This window comes from Elaeis guineensis, chromosome 5, assembly GCF_000442705.2.
Source record: "Elaeis guineensis isolate ETL-2024a chromosome 5, EG11, whole genome shotgun sequence".
Lineage (NCBI taxonomy): Eukaryota > Viridiplantae > Streptophyta > Magnoliopsida > Arecales > Arecaceae > Elaeis > Elaeis guineensis.
In genome coordinates, this window is record NC_025997.2 from 681934 (window position 1) to 697877 (window position 15944).

Genomic DNA, 15944 nt, shown 5'->3' on the forward strand with positions numbered 1-15944 from the left:
ATTATTTAATTAAAATTTATATAAATTTTTTATTAAAATTTTATTTTTCTAACTTTTTGAGATGCAAAATTTTTAATTAAATTTTTATAATCAAGTTCTCCTAATATTTCTTTTTCAATTGATAATATAGCCAATCCATTTAATCTTTCTTGAGACATTGTTGATCTTAAGTAAGATTTTATTAATTTTAATTTTGAAAAACTTCTTTCTGCCGAAGCAACACTTACTAGAATTGTTAATATTATTTTAAAAGCAATATATGCATTTGAAAAAGAGTCGAGTCGTCTTATATGATTGAGTATATCCATTGGACTATTATCTTCCACTTGTATAATTTTTTTTTAAATTTTTAGCTCTGAAAATAAATCTAAACCATCAATATCATAGTAGTTATTATATTTTAAAGAACACTCAAGATTAAGATAATATTCTTTCAAACTATCATTATCTAATGACTTCAATTTTTTATCACTAAATAGAAAACCAAAAATATTTTTATATATCTTAAATTATTCAAATCTATTTTGGAGTGAAAAAATTGCTTGATCTACTATATATAAGAAATAATCAATTCTAAATGATTCTTCAAGAGATTTTGTTATTTCATTGTCAATATTCTCATCAAATTATTTCTTTCTGCGAATGATACGCTTATCATGAAATTTAGGTTCTATTTTCATTTCAGATGCAATTTCTTTAGAATAAATCATAGCGGATGCAAATCCATCTTCTCTATATTTTTCAAAAAAAGAAAGAAGACCTTTTAATTGTTCTATAGCAACATCAATATGCATATCTGTTGATTGTAAACTTTTGCTAACTGAATTAACAGCAAATAATATATCATACCAAATAGTCATGCCCAATAAAAACTCAAAATTTTCAAGCTCATATGTTGTTAAGCAATTAGCTTCACTTTTAGTTTTAGGATCTTCACTAACTTCTGCTAATTACAATAAAGCATCTCTTATTTGTGGAGCTTGAAATCTTATTGCTTTAATACTTTCAATACGATTTTTTCAACGTGTTTGTGATAATGATTTAAGAGTTAAACCAGAAATATTATCTTGCAAAATTTTTCATCGTTTAGTAGAAGAAGAAAATAGTGAATAGATACGTTGTACCACTCCAAAAAATGATATAGCTTTAGTACAAGAACTAGTCATATCACACAGTACTAAATTTAAACTATGACAACCACATGGTGTATAAAAGGATCTAGGATTTATATCTAAAAGTCTTTTTTGCACTCCTTGCTGTTTGCCCTTCATATTAGATCCATTATCATATCCTTATCCTCTTAAATTATTAATATCAAGTCCACTATATTTTATTTCATCCATAATGACATCAAAAAGATCTTTTCTAGTTGTATCATCTACTTTTAAGAATTCAAAAAAATATTCCATAATTTTGATTGGACTTGATAAAATATCTACACATCATAATATAAAAGATATTTGCTCTTGATGACTTGTATCTGGAGTGCAATCAAGTATTATTGAAAAATATTTTGCTTCTAAATTTTTTTTAATAATTTTATTTTTAATTTTATTTGCTAACAAATTTATCAATTCATTTTGTACATTATGTCCAAGATAATGGGTATGAATTTTATCATCTTTAATACGTCGAATATGTTCTTGCATTATCGGATCGAATTCTGCAATCATTTCAATTAGACTTAAAAAATTTTCATTATTTGTTTGATAGATCTTTTCATTTTTTTCATGAAAAGCTAAATTATTTTTACCAAGAGTTTTTACTACAGTAAAACTTCTTAATAAGACTTTTTTCCAATGTTCTTCATCTTTATTTATTTATTATTGAATACTTTTATCAATTATTTTATTTTTTAATAGTCTCATTTCTAAATCAATCCATGAACACATATTAATAACATGCTCATTACTCATCTCATGACTCTTAAGTTTAGCACTAAGATTTCTCCAATCTCTACTACCAACATTAGCTAGTTTACTTATACTAGAAGCAGAATTAAATAATTTACAACAAAAACAAAATACTCTGTCTAAGTCTTTTGAATAAACTAGCCATCTTCTTTCATGCTTCTCTCCATTTGTCAACTTTTGAATATAGTATATAGTAGAAAAATATCTTAAAAATTCATCTTTAAAAAAATCTATATCATCAATTCTAATTAGACATTTTTCTACTAATAAATCTTTCAAATTTGTATCAATATTTGTCCATTGACTTGGATCATAAATATTTTTAGGAATGCAATCATTTAAATTAACCGATTGATTTTCTTCACTATGACTTTGAAGATTATCTTGAATCTCTTCATTGACTTTTTCTTGTTCTAATATTTCATTATCATTTAATTCTAAAGAATTATTAATTTATTTATTTAAAAAATATTCATCAATATTTTCTAATTTATTATTTTTATTACTTGTAAAGAATTTATCAAGAGCTCCTTTTTGAGATTGTATTAAACTTTCAATTTTTTTTTTTTGAAGCTTTGAATAACCAGATTCATATTTTTGAGTTGACATATTTAAATTTTTATTATGGATTATCAAAAAGATATAATTATTATAATTATTTTATATTTCTTAAATAGCCAATACAAGATCAACAATCAAAATTTTTAATTCAATGAATCAAATATTAAATAAAATAAAAATAATATATAATAATATAATATAAATTTTAAATTAAATAAAAAATAGATAAAGATTAGAATAATAGTACCCGATTGTTCAATGCTGATTGCAAATGAGAATAATAGCATCCGATTGTTGAATGCTGTGTAAAATATAGAGCATCCACTGCAACACTATTCCACAATATTTTTATCAATTGTCTAAATATAACAATATAAAAAAAAAGAAGCAATTCAGTTTAGTTTTATAAAAAAAAAATGACCGTTAAAATTTTTCTGTTGAAGTGGTTGGATCGGATTAATTACCGCTGTAACGCTGTTAATGCAAGCCGCCCGCCGCCCCTTTTTTTTTTTCTTTCTCCCACGCTCTCCCACCATCCCACGCAGCCACGCTACCTGCCCATCAGCCACCGGTCACGTGTTTTGATTTTTGAAAAAAAAAAAATTGATGCCACAGCGGCACAGGCCTTTCATCTTCTGTGGCTGTGACCGGTCACCGGCCGATCGGCCGTCGGTGAGCCGCGAGGCCCGCGACAGGCGACTTCTCACCCTCGGACCGAGCGGGAAGGGGGGACTTGGGGGCTGCGCAGGCCGGAGGGTCCGACAGGGGCCAGGGAGGGGCCTTCTTCCGGGCTTCGGCTTTCGAGAAACGAAGGCGGACCGGCGGCCCGCCGGCCCGGCGCACCAAGCGGGGTGGAGGGGGAGTGCCGAAAAATAAAAAAAAAGAAAAAACTTACCGGTGGTGGTCCTGGACGGCTGGACCTCCTCACCTCCCGGCTCCTAGTGGTCTTGCTCTTGCCTTGCCGCCTTACCGGCCGGAGAGGCTTTGTCGGGCTGGAGAGATCGGGACTGGTGGAGCTGTGGAGCGTGGACTTAGAGGCGGGGCGGGACTGGGACGCCGGAGGTGGAGGCGGGATCGGGATGCTGGGATGCGCCGATCGGCCGATGCGGTCACAGTCACTGATGGAGCGTGGAGACGGGATCGGGACGGCGGGATGCCGGAGTCCGGACGGTCGGAGGTGGAGGCGTGGAGGCAGAGGCTGGACTGCGACTGGACTTGGAGGCGGGACCGAGATGCCGGAGACAGGATCGGGATGCCAGGATGCGATCACTGATGGAGCGTGAAGGGTCTGGAGGCGGGATCGAGACGTCGGAGGTGGAGGCTGGACGCCTGGATCAGGACATCGGACTCGGAGGCGAAGGCTGGACCGCATTACCGCGATGCCGGATGCGAGCGAGCGCCGAGCGGGGGGCCTCTTAGGGGCGGGGGCTTAAGACAAAGATTTTATTGGTTTTGCCCTTCAGCCGCCCCCGACTCTGAAGCTGTACATCGTGAAATGCATTCATGACAAGCAAACAAAATTTCCAGGTCTGTTACCAGTCTCAAACTTTCCAGCATCCTGACTATTTTTGGTGTACCGGGAGTTGGTAAAATATGTTGTAAAGGATTCTCCCATATGTATTGTTGAGATCACGTCCTACCGAGTGCGTGCATCTCTATTCTTATATCTCATCTCAATTTTGTTATAATATACTATTTAATGGTGGAAGTATCTTACTTCCCCCGTTTTCTCGAAAAAAAAAAAAAAGCAAACAAAATTATGTGGACGGACAGGAATGCCAAATGCCAAGGGCCGGGGCCAGCCGAACGGGTCAACATTTCTGACAGGCCTAATCAAATCACAACCCCGGCGCAGGGGAGTCGGCGCCTGACCCTCTGTATAAACCATCCCTCTCACCGAGCACGCTCGAAGAAAACCAAAGCTTCTCCACTGCAAGCGTCCTCCTCCGTCACAAGCAATCTGCGAATCCTGTCCAATTGCAGCCAAAACCCTAAAGGTTCCAGGTATGGATCCTTGGTCCCATCTCTTTTCTAATGCAGCTTTCAACGGAGGAAGGTTTGGTCGTTATTGATGAAGATTTCATGTAATTTTCATCCCTTCTCTCTCAAATACTCTTTTATTACGAGTTCGTTGTTTCATGGTTGTGCCCAATCTTCTACGCGGCACTGGATCTATAACCTGTCAGGATTGCGACCGCTTTTTATTGCAAGTTTTTGCGAATGAGGCCTGCTCTTTCCGTTTAATTCCTAAAGGTTTAGGTTATTGATCTCTAATATCCTTTGCCTTTGTGATGCGGTTCCTTCTGGCGGGCTATTTGATTGTTCTTGAGGTAGTCGTCATGTAATTTTCTACCTCTTCCCCACCAGATTTCCTTTTATTTTCTACTAACGGTTTAGCTATTATGGCCAATCTACTGTGCTGCTTGGATTTCTTGAGTTTATGACATGTCAGGGTACTCGGGAGCTTCTTCCTGGCTCGGATGGCCTACTAATGTTTCTTACTTATCAAAATCTTGTGTACGTGATTCTGTACTCGGATTGATGAGGTGTTGTTTATCTTTATTGGTCTTGTTTTCTTATTGGATATTCCTTGGGCCACTTTTTTTAGCCAATTCCTCATTTTATTTGTGTGCACAGTAACTGATCCCGTTTCTCACTGCTTTTGCTTGGTACTGTTGAAGCAAATGATAACGAAGATGATGCCTTATTTTTTGTTCACCGATTGCCTGGGTCTGCATGTTAATATGAATTTAGTACATGTCAAATCAGCCTGTTGATGTTAATTACTATACTAATGTTGTGGATCAGTGAGATAACCGTTTGCTAGTGCTCAAGGGATATTTTTTTTTTTTCGCTTTCCTGTCTTCGCTGCTTAATTGTTTGAATTGCATTTTGTGCTCTTTTATTACATGGATCATTGTGTTTATGGATTGTTACAGTGTAATTCCCTTCTTGTTGCATCTTTAATGGATTGTTTGCGTGAATCCCCAAGCTTGCAGGGATTTTTCTATATATTGATATAAAAGCTCAGCTGGAGTGTCATTGATTACCATAACATTTGATAACGAGTGCATTCTGAATATTCATTCTCTTCCTGGTGAATATTTCTGTCCTGTGCGCCAAACGCTCATTGGTCGCAATGGAGCTTTACAGTCACAGTGCACCCATCTGTACTGCAAACCTTGCTTAAGCTACATTGTTGCTACCACTCATGCTTGTCCTTATGATGCAGTATGGAGGAAATAATGCATAGTATTGGAAAACTGGATACTCATGTTTCAATGTAAGCAATAAATGGCCCGGGGTGGTGAAAAACCATGTGATAAGTTTGCTACTTGCTGCATGTGGAATCAGAGGATCACCACTTTACGAATGAAGTTTAATTGGCATACGTTCATCACTGGATTTTTTTTTTTTCCATGCAAGCATGGCTTCCTAATCTGATTATCTATGTTGAGAACATATTCATTTTCATGGACAACAAACAATTTCAAGTTATAGAAATAGAATGTGAGGACCATCTTTTTGATACATCTGCCTTCAACATTGAGAATATGAGTAGATAGACTGTGATAAATCTGGAAAAAAGAGTATCTGATTATGCTTGCTTTTAGAGAAGGCTTGATTGGTGGCTTCATTGGGTTTTACAATATCAAGTTTGGACGACTACAACAAGTCAACTATAGTTATGGAATTTAAGAAAAATTTCTGCATAATTGAATCATCTTGAAGTTGCAAATAGAATTTCTCCATCACTTGTATGCCCATGTTTTACATTTTTGGATCAAAGAGAGGAGGGTTAGTGAGCTTCACATCATTGGTTGCAAGGTGGATGCTTAATCATAACCATAAACTGAATGTTCTCCTCTTTCTTTCTTTCGTTCTTTCTTTTTTGGTTGATAGCTTTGTATCAACCTATTGGGAGGCAAAAGTTTGTTTGCCAACAATTTGGAAACTTGAGCACCTAATCTTGTGCAAGGAAATTCATGGTTCAATATTTTTTTAGTTTTGAATTGATTATAGCATCAAGGTACAAGTTAGGCATGCAATCAAAATTTAGATTGGATTCTTCATTTAGAAGCCCATCTAGGAAGCTGTACTTTGTATGAGATGGGGTTTTGGACCATCGTCATTTGGTGATTGCATTTTATGGCTGACCAATTTATATTAACTTGAACTAATTTAGAATGATTTCCAGTTTTGGGGAGATGCTCTTTCATTATTTATTTATGTTGATAACATACTATATGGTAAATTTGTTGCTCAAATATTTAAATTAGAATTAAATGTTCATTTCCTAGTGGGAAGTTCATCTAGCATTACTATAGTGAATACTGTTGTTGTTTTTTGTCTTTTTTTTCCCTCATGTCATTTAATATGGATGGTTGTGCTAAAGGTGATTGTTGCATTTGAGGTCCACTTTCTTCAACTAGACTTTCTTAGTGGTGGTACATCATATTTTACTTATTTGAGGGGAACAGCCAGTCAAATATTTATTATTTTCAGGTGCTTTTTTGGGCAGTTTCAGGAATCTCCACCTTCTATGGTCAGCTTTCTTTCTTTTGATGAAATTATCTTTTGGCATATTTTCATTATGTTATAGCAGAATTCTAGTTAGCATTGTCTTTGTTGATTCTAGGATATGATGATTTGTTGTTCATTATTGTTTGAATGTTGTTACTGTATTTGTTGCTTAGTACTGACAAAACACCAAATTATAGATGCTCAATCCTACAGACCAGACTCAAAAGTTTCTAGAAGCATGATATATTGATTTACTGTAGCTCCTCATCTAAGAGGAAAAATAATTGTAGACTGAATCTTACAATACATATCAGCATATGTTCCTTTCTTATACCCAACCTTTTGTCCTTTGATTCTTTCTTATAGTATTGATCTGTTTTCCTTGAGATTGCTGATTCATTTTACATATTCTTTTAATTGTAAAAAGGGCTAATTTCTGAAAAAGATAACTTATTACCTCCATCTGTAATAGAAGAATCCCTTGCACGTTTGTGGCAGCCACAAAATGGCACCGTGTGATGCTGCACAGTGCTGTATTGATCACATGCACAACCATGTGAGTAAGGTCTTTGCAGCAAAATTTATCATGTTCTATTTTGTGCCGATCTGTGCCAGTGTCTCTATTTGTATACAGTAGAATAGATCAATATGTATCAGCACATATCGATATGCATGATATGGGGTAACGTATGCTCGTAGCAGACCTGTGTCTTAAGTGGACTAGAATGAGATGATGGTAGTCCATGATTAGGATAAAAATTAGATTGTGCCATACTAATTTTGAAGAAGGGGATACTTGTTAAAGTATTGGGCACAATTAACAGTCTTTGGTGACCCATCTAAAACTGTAGGTTGGGGTCATATTATTTCTTTGGGAACATGAGCATGTGAATCATCATGTAGATGTAGAAAAACCAAGGCTAGAGGGGAAACTGATATGAGCAACATTAAAGTCAGTGTGCTGTTTTGGCTACATTTAAATTTTGACCCACCATGAAAGCAATTATCTTAGGTGCATGCCTGTAAATAAAAATAATTAAGTGAATGAATTCCTACGTGGGTTTATTATTCAGGAACTGATAAATGAATATGGTTTGTAAGGTACACATTCAAGTGCTTATGTTGCTGATATTAAATATATGCAAATGCGCATCCTCACGAGTGTTAGAATATTTGACTCAAATTGCATAGGATGCTTTTGGCATTGCTTATGAGAAGTCCTTTTACAACTTTTAAACAAGAAGGCCATTTTCATAAGAGAAAATAGAGTTTGAAATTGTTTGTCGGGAAAATGCTTCTCAAACAAGTGTGAGCCAACAAGTGTCTTATGTAAGTGTGCTTGCTGATTGTCTAGTGTATGGAAGCCATCCCACAATGAACAAGATTCTTTCTTTTCTCTGTTCTATTCGATAAACTTATTGGTTGCATAGACCTAAGTCCTGCTTGATTTAATCTACAGGCAGAATAAGTCCTAAACATTAACGTTCAATCTCAACCAAGTTGCATCTGTGTCTGGCAAAATGTAGTGGAACTCCTTTGAAACAACTAGACTTGATTCAGCATTGCTTCAAAGTGTGGGTCGGACTTGAACCTAATGGAAGACACACAAAATCTAATTCAGATTCTGAACCTGGACTCTTTTGAGGTTTTCTCTGTTTTGTCTGGACCTCAACCAGATCAAACCTGTTGTACCAGTATTTTTGCTCATGTCTTGCAAAAATGTAATTCCATCATCTCATGATTACCAAACTTCATATTTATGAAGAGATGCTTCTTACTTGCGAATTCTATGAATCATTCATGAAAATGGTTTCTGAAAATGCTGAATGAATGCCAAACGCACTCTTTGTTTCCAGTTGTCATAAGCTGTCTGGATCAACCTTTTTGAGCATTTAACTATACTATTTAAAGATGTACTGTTTGAAGATTGGTAAGTTGGATAAGGAATAAATATTGGAGTACCACTCTAATCAAAAGGAGAATGTGAGCACTGTAAGTCAAAAACAATTCATGCAATACATTTTTAATAGTTCTATTTCACTTTCTCAGGTGATTAGATAGATATGGATGTGATAAAATAAAACAGTTAGATCTTGGTGGAAAATTGGAGGTGAAGTTGATGCAATTGGGAATTTGCAGATTTATATGGCTGAATTTATTTTCAATCTTTTTGGCCTTTATCCTCCTTTTCTTCTTGCAGTTTTCCTATTGATTTCTAGTGTCGATTTTCCTGTATTTCTTTTGTCCTAATATGAGTATCATCACATGAAGGTCTTATTTTGTGCTATTGTTGGATTTGAAAGTTATAAACTAATCGGCATTGTTATTTGGAAAGATTTTGACAGCCTTATATGAGATCCTATGGAATTTTGAATTTAACTTTTTTGGGAAGGATTTAGTCATCCATTTTAAGGAAAGTGATTTTTTTTTTCTGATCGAGTCTTATGTTGATTAGGAATCTTGTTCTGTGTCAATTTTTTTCATTTAGGGTCTTCTGTTTACCATAGCTAAGTTGGCATTCCTTGTATGAAAAGAAACCTTTTTTTTTTTTGAGGAATAATGTTCTATGGTTGCTAAAAAATCTGTAAGTACAGGTCCATGGGGATTGGGAAGTGATGAATTGTGTATTATGCATTTTATTGAATGAAGTAACTCCACTGTGCAGATTTTGTTGTCAATTGCTGTCTATCTTCTCTATATGCTACTGCTTAATTCCAACTCTTCTTTTCCTTTCCCTTCTTTAATCTCTTTTTTGGTGTTTTAGTTGTCATAAAAGAAGAATATTAAGTTCTAACTGTATCTGAAATTTATCAGTTCATATTTATATGTTGCATGGTCCTAGCACTTAAGGGGCTTCATTAGAGTTCTAGTACTGTGTTTACTGCCTTAAAGACTTTAAAGCCGAGTTCCACAAGATCCAGGTTTGCATCTAGTACCAGTCACTTGGGAAATGGTCATCATCCTCAAAAATGGCTGCAATAGGATCTTTAAGGTTGAGTATCTAAGGTACAGAGGATGATTGGTTTCAGAAAGGAACACTTCAGTGACCTCAGTACTTTGATCGAGGCAGGAAAAACATTTGAGATGGTTATAGATGTAGAGATAAGTGTGTAATGCAGATTGAAGCAAACCCTTGGAACAGTTGGTCTTAGATTCTGGTTTAATGGTAGAAATAACCAAACCGTCCTGAATCAGATGAGCCATGAATAGGAGGAATGCCGAAGTCTGGTCTGTTAAGGCTACAAACATTTTAGATGTTTTATGCCTCTTGGTTACCTTATTAAATTTATCGTTGCACTTTGTTTCTTTAAAATCCTATCAGCCAGAAAGCCTGCTATTGTTGTTTAAGATTTTTAAATAGCCACCCAAATCTCTTTATTTTTTATAATATTATCTATGCCTGTTTTTCTACTCTTCTTAGGCTGAGGTTCATCTTGGAGGGCTGCTCCCTCATTGCACGATCTTCACTATTTAGCCAATTGTTTAGGCTTTCCTACTTTTCTAGTGATATTCTTGGTTTCGTGGCAAAATCTTCTTTTTCCTGGAGTTGCCTTATTCATGGGTGGTTTACAGGATTTGGATATAGCAATTACTGTTGATCTGCACATATATATATATATATATATATATATATATATATATGAATGATCTTTTTTGAATGCCTTCATCATGATATTGAACACGCCCACATTCATTCATTAGTCATGACTTATAGCATTTTTCTCGTAGACATACTTTTATTTTTTGGTTGGTTAATCTGATGGGTCTTTGAATTGTTAACTGTGACCTCGATTTGATTGGGTTAGATATGTTGTTTAGTATATGTGACAAGGCAACATGCTTATTAGTCGGAATATAGGTATTTGGTCTATTACCTGGTTCATAATAAATGTATATATAGTTGGAAAATCTGCACATACTTCTCGAATTGGAATTGACAACTGCAGTTGTTCACCTTTTAGCTGTTGTATGACAGATACCAATTTGCCAGCTTTTTTTTTTTTTTTTTCCAATAGCGGAAATCATGGTTTTTAGAACCGTCCTGAACCAGACCGGCGGGGAATTGGGACAGTTCCGGCAGAAAAAACGGCACACGCCAGTGCCGGAGAAGAAAGAGAGAGAAACAGAGGAAGAGAGAGAGAGGAGGAGAGGAAGAGGCTGTCGAAGGTCGGTGGTGGCCCTCTGTGGCCGTCGAGGGCCGCGGAAGCCTCCGCTTATCAGTTCGCCTGATAGGGCTACTGCAACGAGTGAGAAAGAGAGAGAAAGGGAGGGAGGCCGTCGGAGATGGAATAACGGGACAGTAGAGGGGCTGTCGGCCATCGGCAGCATTTTCTATTGGGGTTTTGATGCCTCGAATTCGGCCCACAGCTGCTCAAGACGAAGAAGTCCACAACAAAGAAGCCCAGGATGCGAAAGAAGCCCGCAGGCTTGCTAGCACCCAGGCTGGTGGCTTACAGCACGTGCGGTCCAAGCGTGCGCCCATGCGGTGCACGTGCGGTCCACTGCACGCTCGCGGGAGAAACACAGTCCATGTGCTCCCCATGGACCGCCACGGTCCAGGCGCGTTTTCACATGGCTCATGCATGCACGAACGAGTACGCAAATGCGGCTTGTGTGGGGAGATCCAGTCCACCGTGTGAGAGGTCTACGCATGGTCTATAGGAGCGTTTTGCACGATTGGGTGGCTATGGATGCGTGCGGAAGAGGTCGGACAGTCAGAAAGGTGTCTGAGTCCTAACATAGTTTGGATTTCAATCTGTACTAGGTTTTGAGGCCTTTAAAAGGAGCTTGACAATCTGGGAGAAGGGTGTAGTGGCTTGGAGTTCCCGAGAGGAGAGGATCCATGGTTGAGAGCATCACAGAAAGTGTCCAAGGGCATCAGAGGATTCTGATACGGCAGGTCTGTGAGAGAGTCTCCTTGGAGGGTTTTGTGAGAGCTTTTATAAGGGGTTATATTTCTTGTTGAGAAAAGTTGATGTATGAGAGTTGATAGGGTGTGATCTTCTCCTGTACTTATTTTCTTTCATTAGTGAAGTTTGCATGTCCCGTGGAGGTAAGCCTTAGGCTGATCCACGTATTTGATTGTGTTTTCTTTTATTTCTTCTTTCTTCTTGTTGCGGTATCGACATCGTCACCTGGGTTAGCGATCTTGGATGGGGGATTCGTATTTCGCACTCGTGAGGGATCCTTCCCAACATCTTCACTGCCTCAACTTCCTTCCCTCCCCTCCTCTCTCTTTCTCTTCCTCTCTCTCTTTTCCTCCTCTGCGGTCCGTCCCTTCTTCCGTCAGTTTGCGCGGTCCGGTCCGATATGGTGCCATGCCGGATTGTGCTGCTGGCTGGTCGGAACGGCCATCGGTATCGATATTCAAAACCTTGGCTGACATACTTCTCACCCTTAGATGCATGCCTCTTATTCTTTTAAAGTTTTCCAATACGATGTTTCATAACCATCAGCCTTTTCTCCATTTTTCTCTGAGTTTTTTTTCCCTTATGGGCAAAATATTTATCTTTTATGTTTGCCAAGATTCTTTATGTTCTACTCCTTTTTTAATTGTTAACCTACTTGTTTGTTTGTTAGTCTATTAAGTGGCATCAATGATGTATTCCTCTTTTAGTTATCCTTGCACTTTGATTGTCAGTGAAGAAATTTATAGGGGAAATTGTTAACTGAGATGCCTTTACTTTTATGTTTGTTTGGCTTTCTTTTGCTTGGTAATGTATCTGGATTAATTGTGTGATTTAATCTGTACTATCTTTCTATAATTCCTTTGACGGAATTGAAGATGTCACTGATCCACTGAGATCTGGTAAACCTTTATAGCCTACCTTTAAACGTTTGGTAGGAATATTTTAAATTTTCTTTTTGCTGGTTACGTGTCCTTGGATCAATGATGTGTCCAGAATCTGCATCATCTTTCTGTAACTCTTTTAAAGGATTTGAAGGTGACACAAAGCTGCTGAAATCTGAGGAATTTTCTGTGAGGGTGCTTAAACTTTCCTTTCTGTAACTCGTTCAAAGGTATTGTGGATGAAACTGCTTCAAAGGTCTGGTAAGCATGTCTCTTGGGCCCCTTGAATCTTGATATTACTGTTAGAAATTTTTTGTTGATTTTGGTTATGTTTATTGTGTTTTAATTTGTGTAGATTCAAGCATGCATCTTGTTCTCATTTTAGGTGCCCCTGATCTGGTTTAAATTTACTCTAGATGTGTCTAATATTTCTTTTAAATGGCTTGGAGGGTATATACTTGTGCATGCCACTGCCTGTCTGACACAATGATTTTTTCTACTTTACTCTTGCAGTCTTCCTATCTTGACAGAAATCTTGATTCTTGGTGTTGGTATAAAATCTTTGTTGTCAAGCTGATGGTTGACAAATTTAGGGATAACTCTAGCCAGCAGGGACTCTTTTCTTTAATTTTAAAGCAAAACATTGCTTCAATCACTGTCACAATAACAACAACAAAAAAAAAAAGAAAAAAAGGGGGTATACTTCATAAAAAATCCTAAACTTCGTGCCCAATTTTAACTTGAATTTTGAATTTCAATTTCTCATAATTCGGCACCTAAACTTATAACTCATTTACAATGTGACCCCTTCTTCATTTAAACATTAAATAATTAATGGAACAAAGCATGCGCCTTGCATGTGCCCTTCCACCGTCACAAAACTGCTTCACCTCTAGCCATTTTATTGTTCTAGTTATTAAATGAACTCCTACAAACTCTTTGGAGTGACATGTGAAAGATATTGCGAGAGTGGTAGCTAACCACAATGCATCTATTTTCATGGGGTTCAATGAGATATTAGCAGTTGTGGCACATATGTCTCGCTTCCATCTTCCCACGAGAGAGCTTAGGCTTAGCAGCGAGCACATCCAATGAAAGGCGAACAATTGCCCACCAAAAATGCCCTTTGTGCGATTTAGGCGTTTGCAAAGAAGAGGACCTTCCTCCATTGACAGCTTTGTGTTTCTTTGTGTTCTCAGAGCACAGACCAAGTCATCATCCTGAGTAGAAAGAACACAGCTCCACACATTTGCCACAACTCGCAGCTTTGAGCCCATTGTACATTTACAAACAGCTCTCATCAGCATGTTGGCAAAGATGGGGAGCGTAAATGATGCACATTGAATGTTCAACGAAATGTCCTGCAGGACTGTGGTCTATTGGACCGCCTTGATTTTCTGCATATGTGAACAATGGCAGTCTAGGCAAAACTTTCAAGCTCTTCAGGCAAATGCAATTGGTCAGCAAAGGATAATTTTATTAGGAGAGCATGCTGAGGGATTACAATCTAAATCCTCATCTTGCTTATTACAAGTCAATGGTTGATTTGTTTTGCCGTGTTGGGCTTCTACAAGATGCTTATGCCTTCATCAAAGGAATGCCAATACAGTAATATGGTGTGCTGTGCTTGCTGCATATAATCTCTATGGCAATGGCAGCCTTGGAGCTCTCGTTGTGCTATGTAAGTAAAATGAAAGGCCACATGGGAGGCATGTGCTTTTTTCCATTAACTATTTAACGTCCAAGTGATGATGGGGTCATATTGTAAACGGGTTACAAGTTCTGGAGTCAAATTGTAAGAAATTGAAGTTTGGGGTTTAAGTTAAATTGGGGTATAGATTGTAGGGTTTTTTTATAAAGTTTAGCCACGAAAAAACACAAAAAAAAAAGGGGCTATCAGCGGGAGCAATGAAGGCAGTGAGATATCCGCAGAGGTTTGCTTATGGAAAAGTTCTTGTTTGTATATATCTTTCTCTTGAATAAGCATACCTTTGACGTAGTAGTATAGGTAACCGAATGAGAAAATTAAGGTTTGGTTTGTGTTTTTGTATTCACTGTCTAGGAGTCTCAATGTCCGTGACCTTGTTAGCATATGTATGGAGTCATAAGGTCTGCTCGGGCAGGTCTGACGAAAGAAATGAAGGAATCCTTAGACTTGGTGTAAAATGGTCATGGTTTTTGGATGATTTGTTGTGGGTACCTGCTTTTGAAAATAATTATTTTACGTTAAAGATACGACTGCATTTTTCAACGCATTCCTTTTTCCCTGTTCATACGGAGCAGACGGATTTTAGATGTGGTTCACTGGGTCCAATGGGCAAGCTGTGTAACCCGCTGCGGAGGTATATTTGTCTGCCAGAGATGTGTGGTAATTGAGCTCTAGTTTTTTTTTCTTGATCCAAAATTCAGCGCTAGTTTGTTGCCATTTTTTTTGAGAATCTAGCTTGTTGCCATTTTATATCAGGATGGCGTCAGGTTGCATAATCTATCATTTGTCATGGCTTCTCACCCAGAGTTGTACTACTAAACCATCTCAACTTTCATTTGCATGGAATTGGCTTATTAGCTGCCATTTGGTATTTGTTAATTGTGCATGTCCTGGCTTGCATGTTGGCCCCCCCGGCAACCACAACACCAACAAGCCACCACTTATTTGGTCCACTTCCCACACCCCCACCCCTCCCCCACCGCCAGAAAAAAAAAACAACCCCAACGCCCGTAAATAAATAAAGCCAACTTGTACTGGTTAGATTTGTTCAAATGATATCACTATATTGCGACCTAACCTAATGCAATAATATTCATCCGAAACTGATGTGTTTAGTTAGGTTTGATTGGTGTTGGCTCGAGAAATTGCTGGCACTTTTAGTGCTGAGACACTTAAAATGGTCAGATTTTATAATAACATAAACATAAATATCTGCATGGCCTTTGTAATTGAGAGTTTTGTTGAAATTGACACACGATTGATTAGGTCTTGGTGAAATCATTTCTAACATTTCATGATAAGTCAGTCCTATATCTGGTTGACACGAGAAGCATTCAGTTTGATTGGCAAATATTCATCCTTTTACGAGTCTCTACATGCTTTTCTTATGTCATATCAAATCTCCAGGCATTTTACGTAGAAACATTTAATCCAAGGTTGCTGCGAT

General features: G+C 37.3%; 1 long non-coding RNA gene and 3 other non-coding genes across 4 annotated transcripts; all 4 read left to right on the plus strand.

Moving 5' to 3' along the window:
* Positions 1–4204: 4204 nt before the first annotated feature.
* On the plus strand, positions 4205–15361 carry LOC140857874 (uncharacterized). Its single transcript, XR_012141275.1, has 2 exons — positions 4205–7020; positions 8458–15361. It is a non-coding gene; the product is annotated as an uncharacterized lncRNA (long non-coding RNA).
* On the plus strand, positions 12587–12678 carry LOC114912829 (small nucleolar RNA snoR26). Its single transcript, XR_003798752.1, has one exon. It is a non-coding gene; the product is annotated as a small nucleolar RNA snoR26 (small nucleolar RNA).
* Positions 12721–12809, plus strand: LOC114912831 (small nucleolar RNA snoR27). The gene has a single exon (XR_003798754.1). It is a non-coding gene; the product is annotated as a small nucleolar RNA snoR27 (small nucleolar RNA).
* LOC114912830 (small nucleolar RNA snoR27) lies at positions 12880–12969 on the plus strand. The gene has a single exon (XR_003798753.1). It is a non-coding gene; the product is annotated as a small nucleolar RNA snoR27 (small nucleolar RNA).
* Positions 15362–15944: the final 583 nt, after the last annotated feature.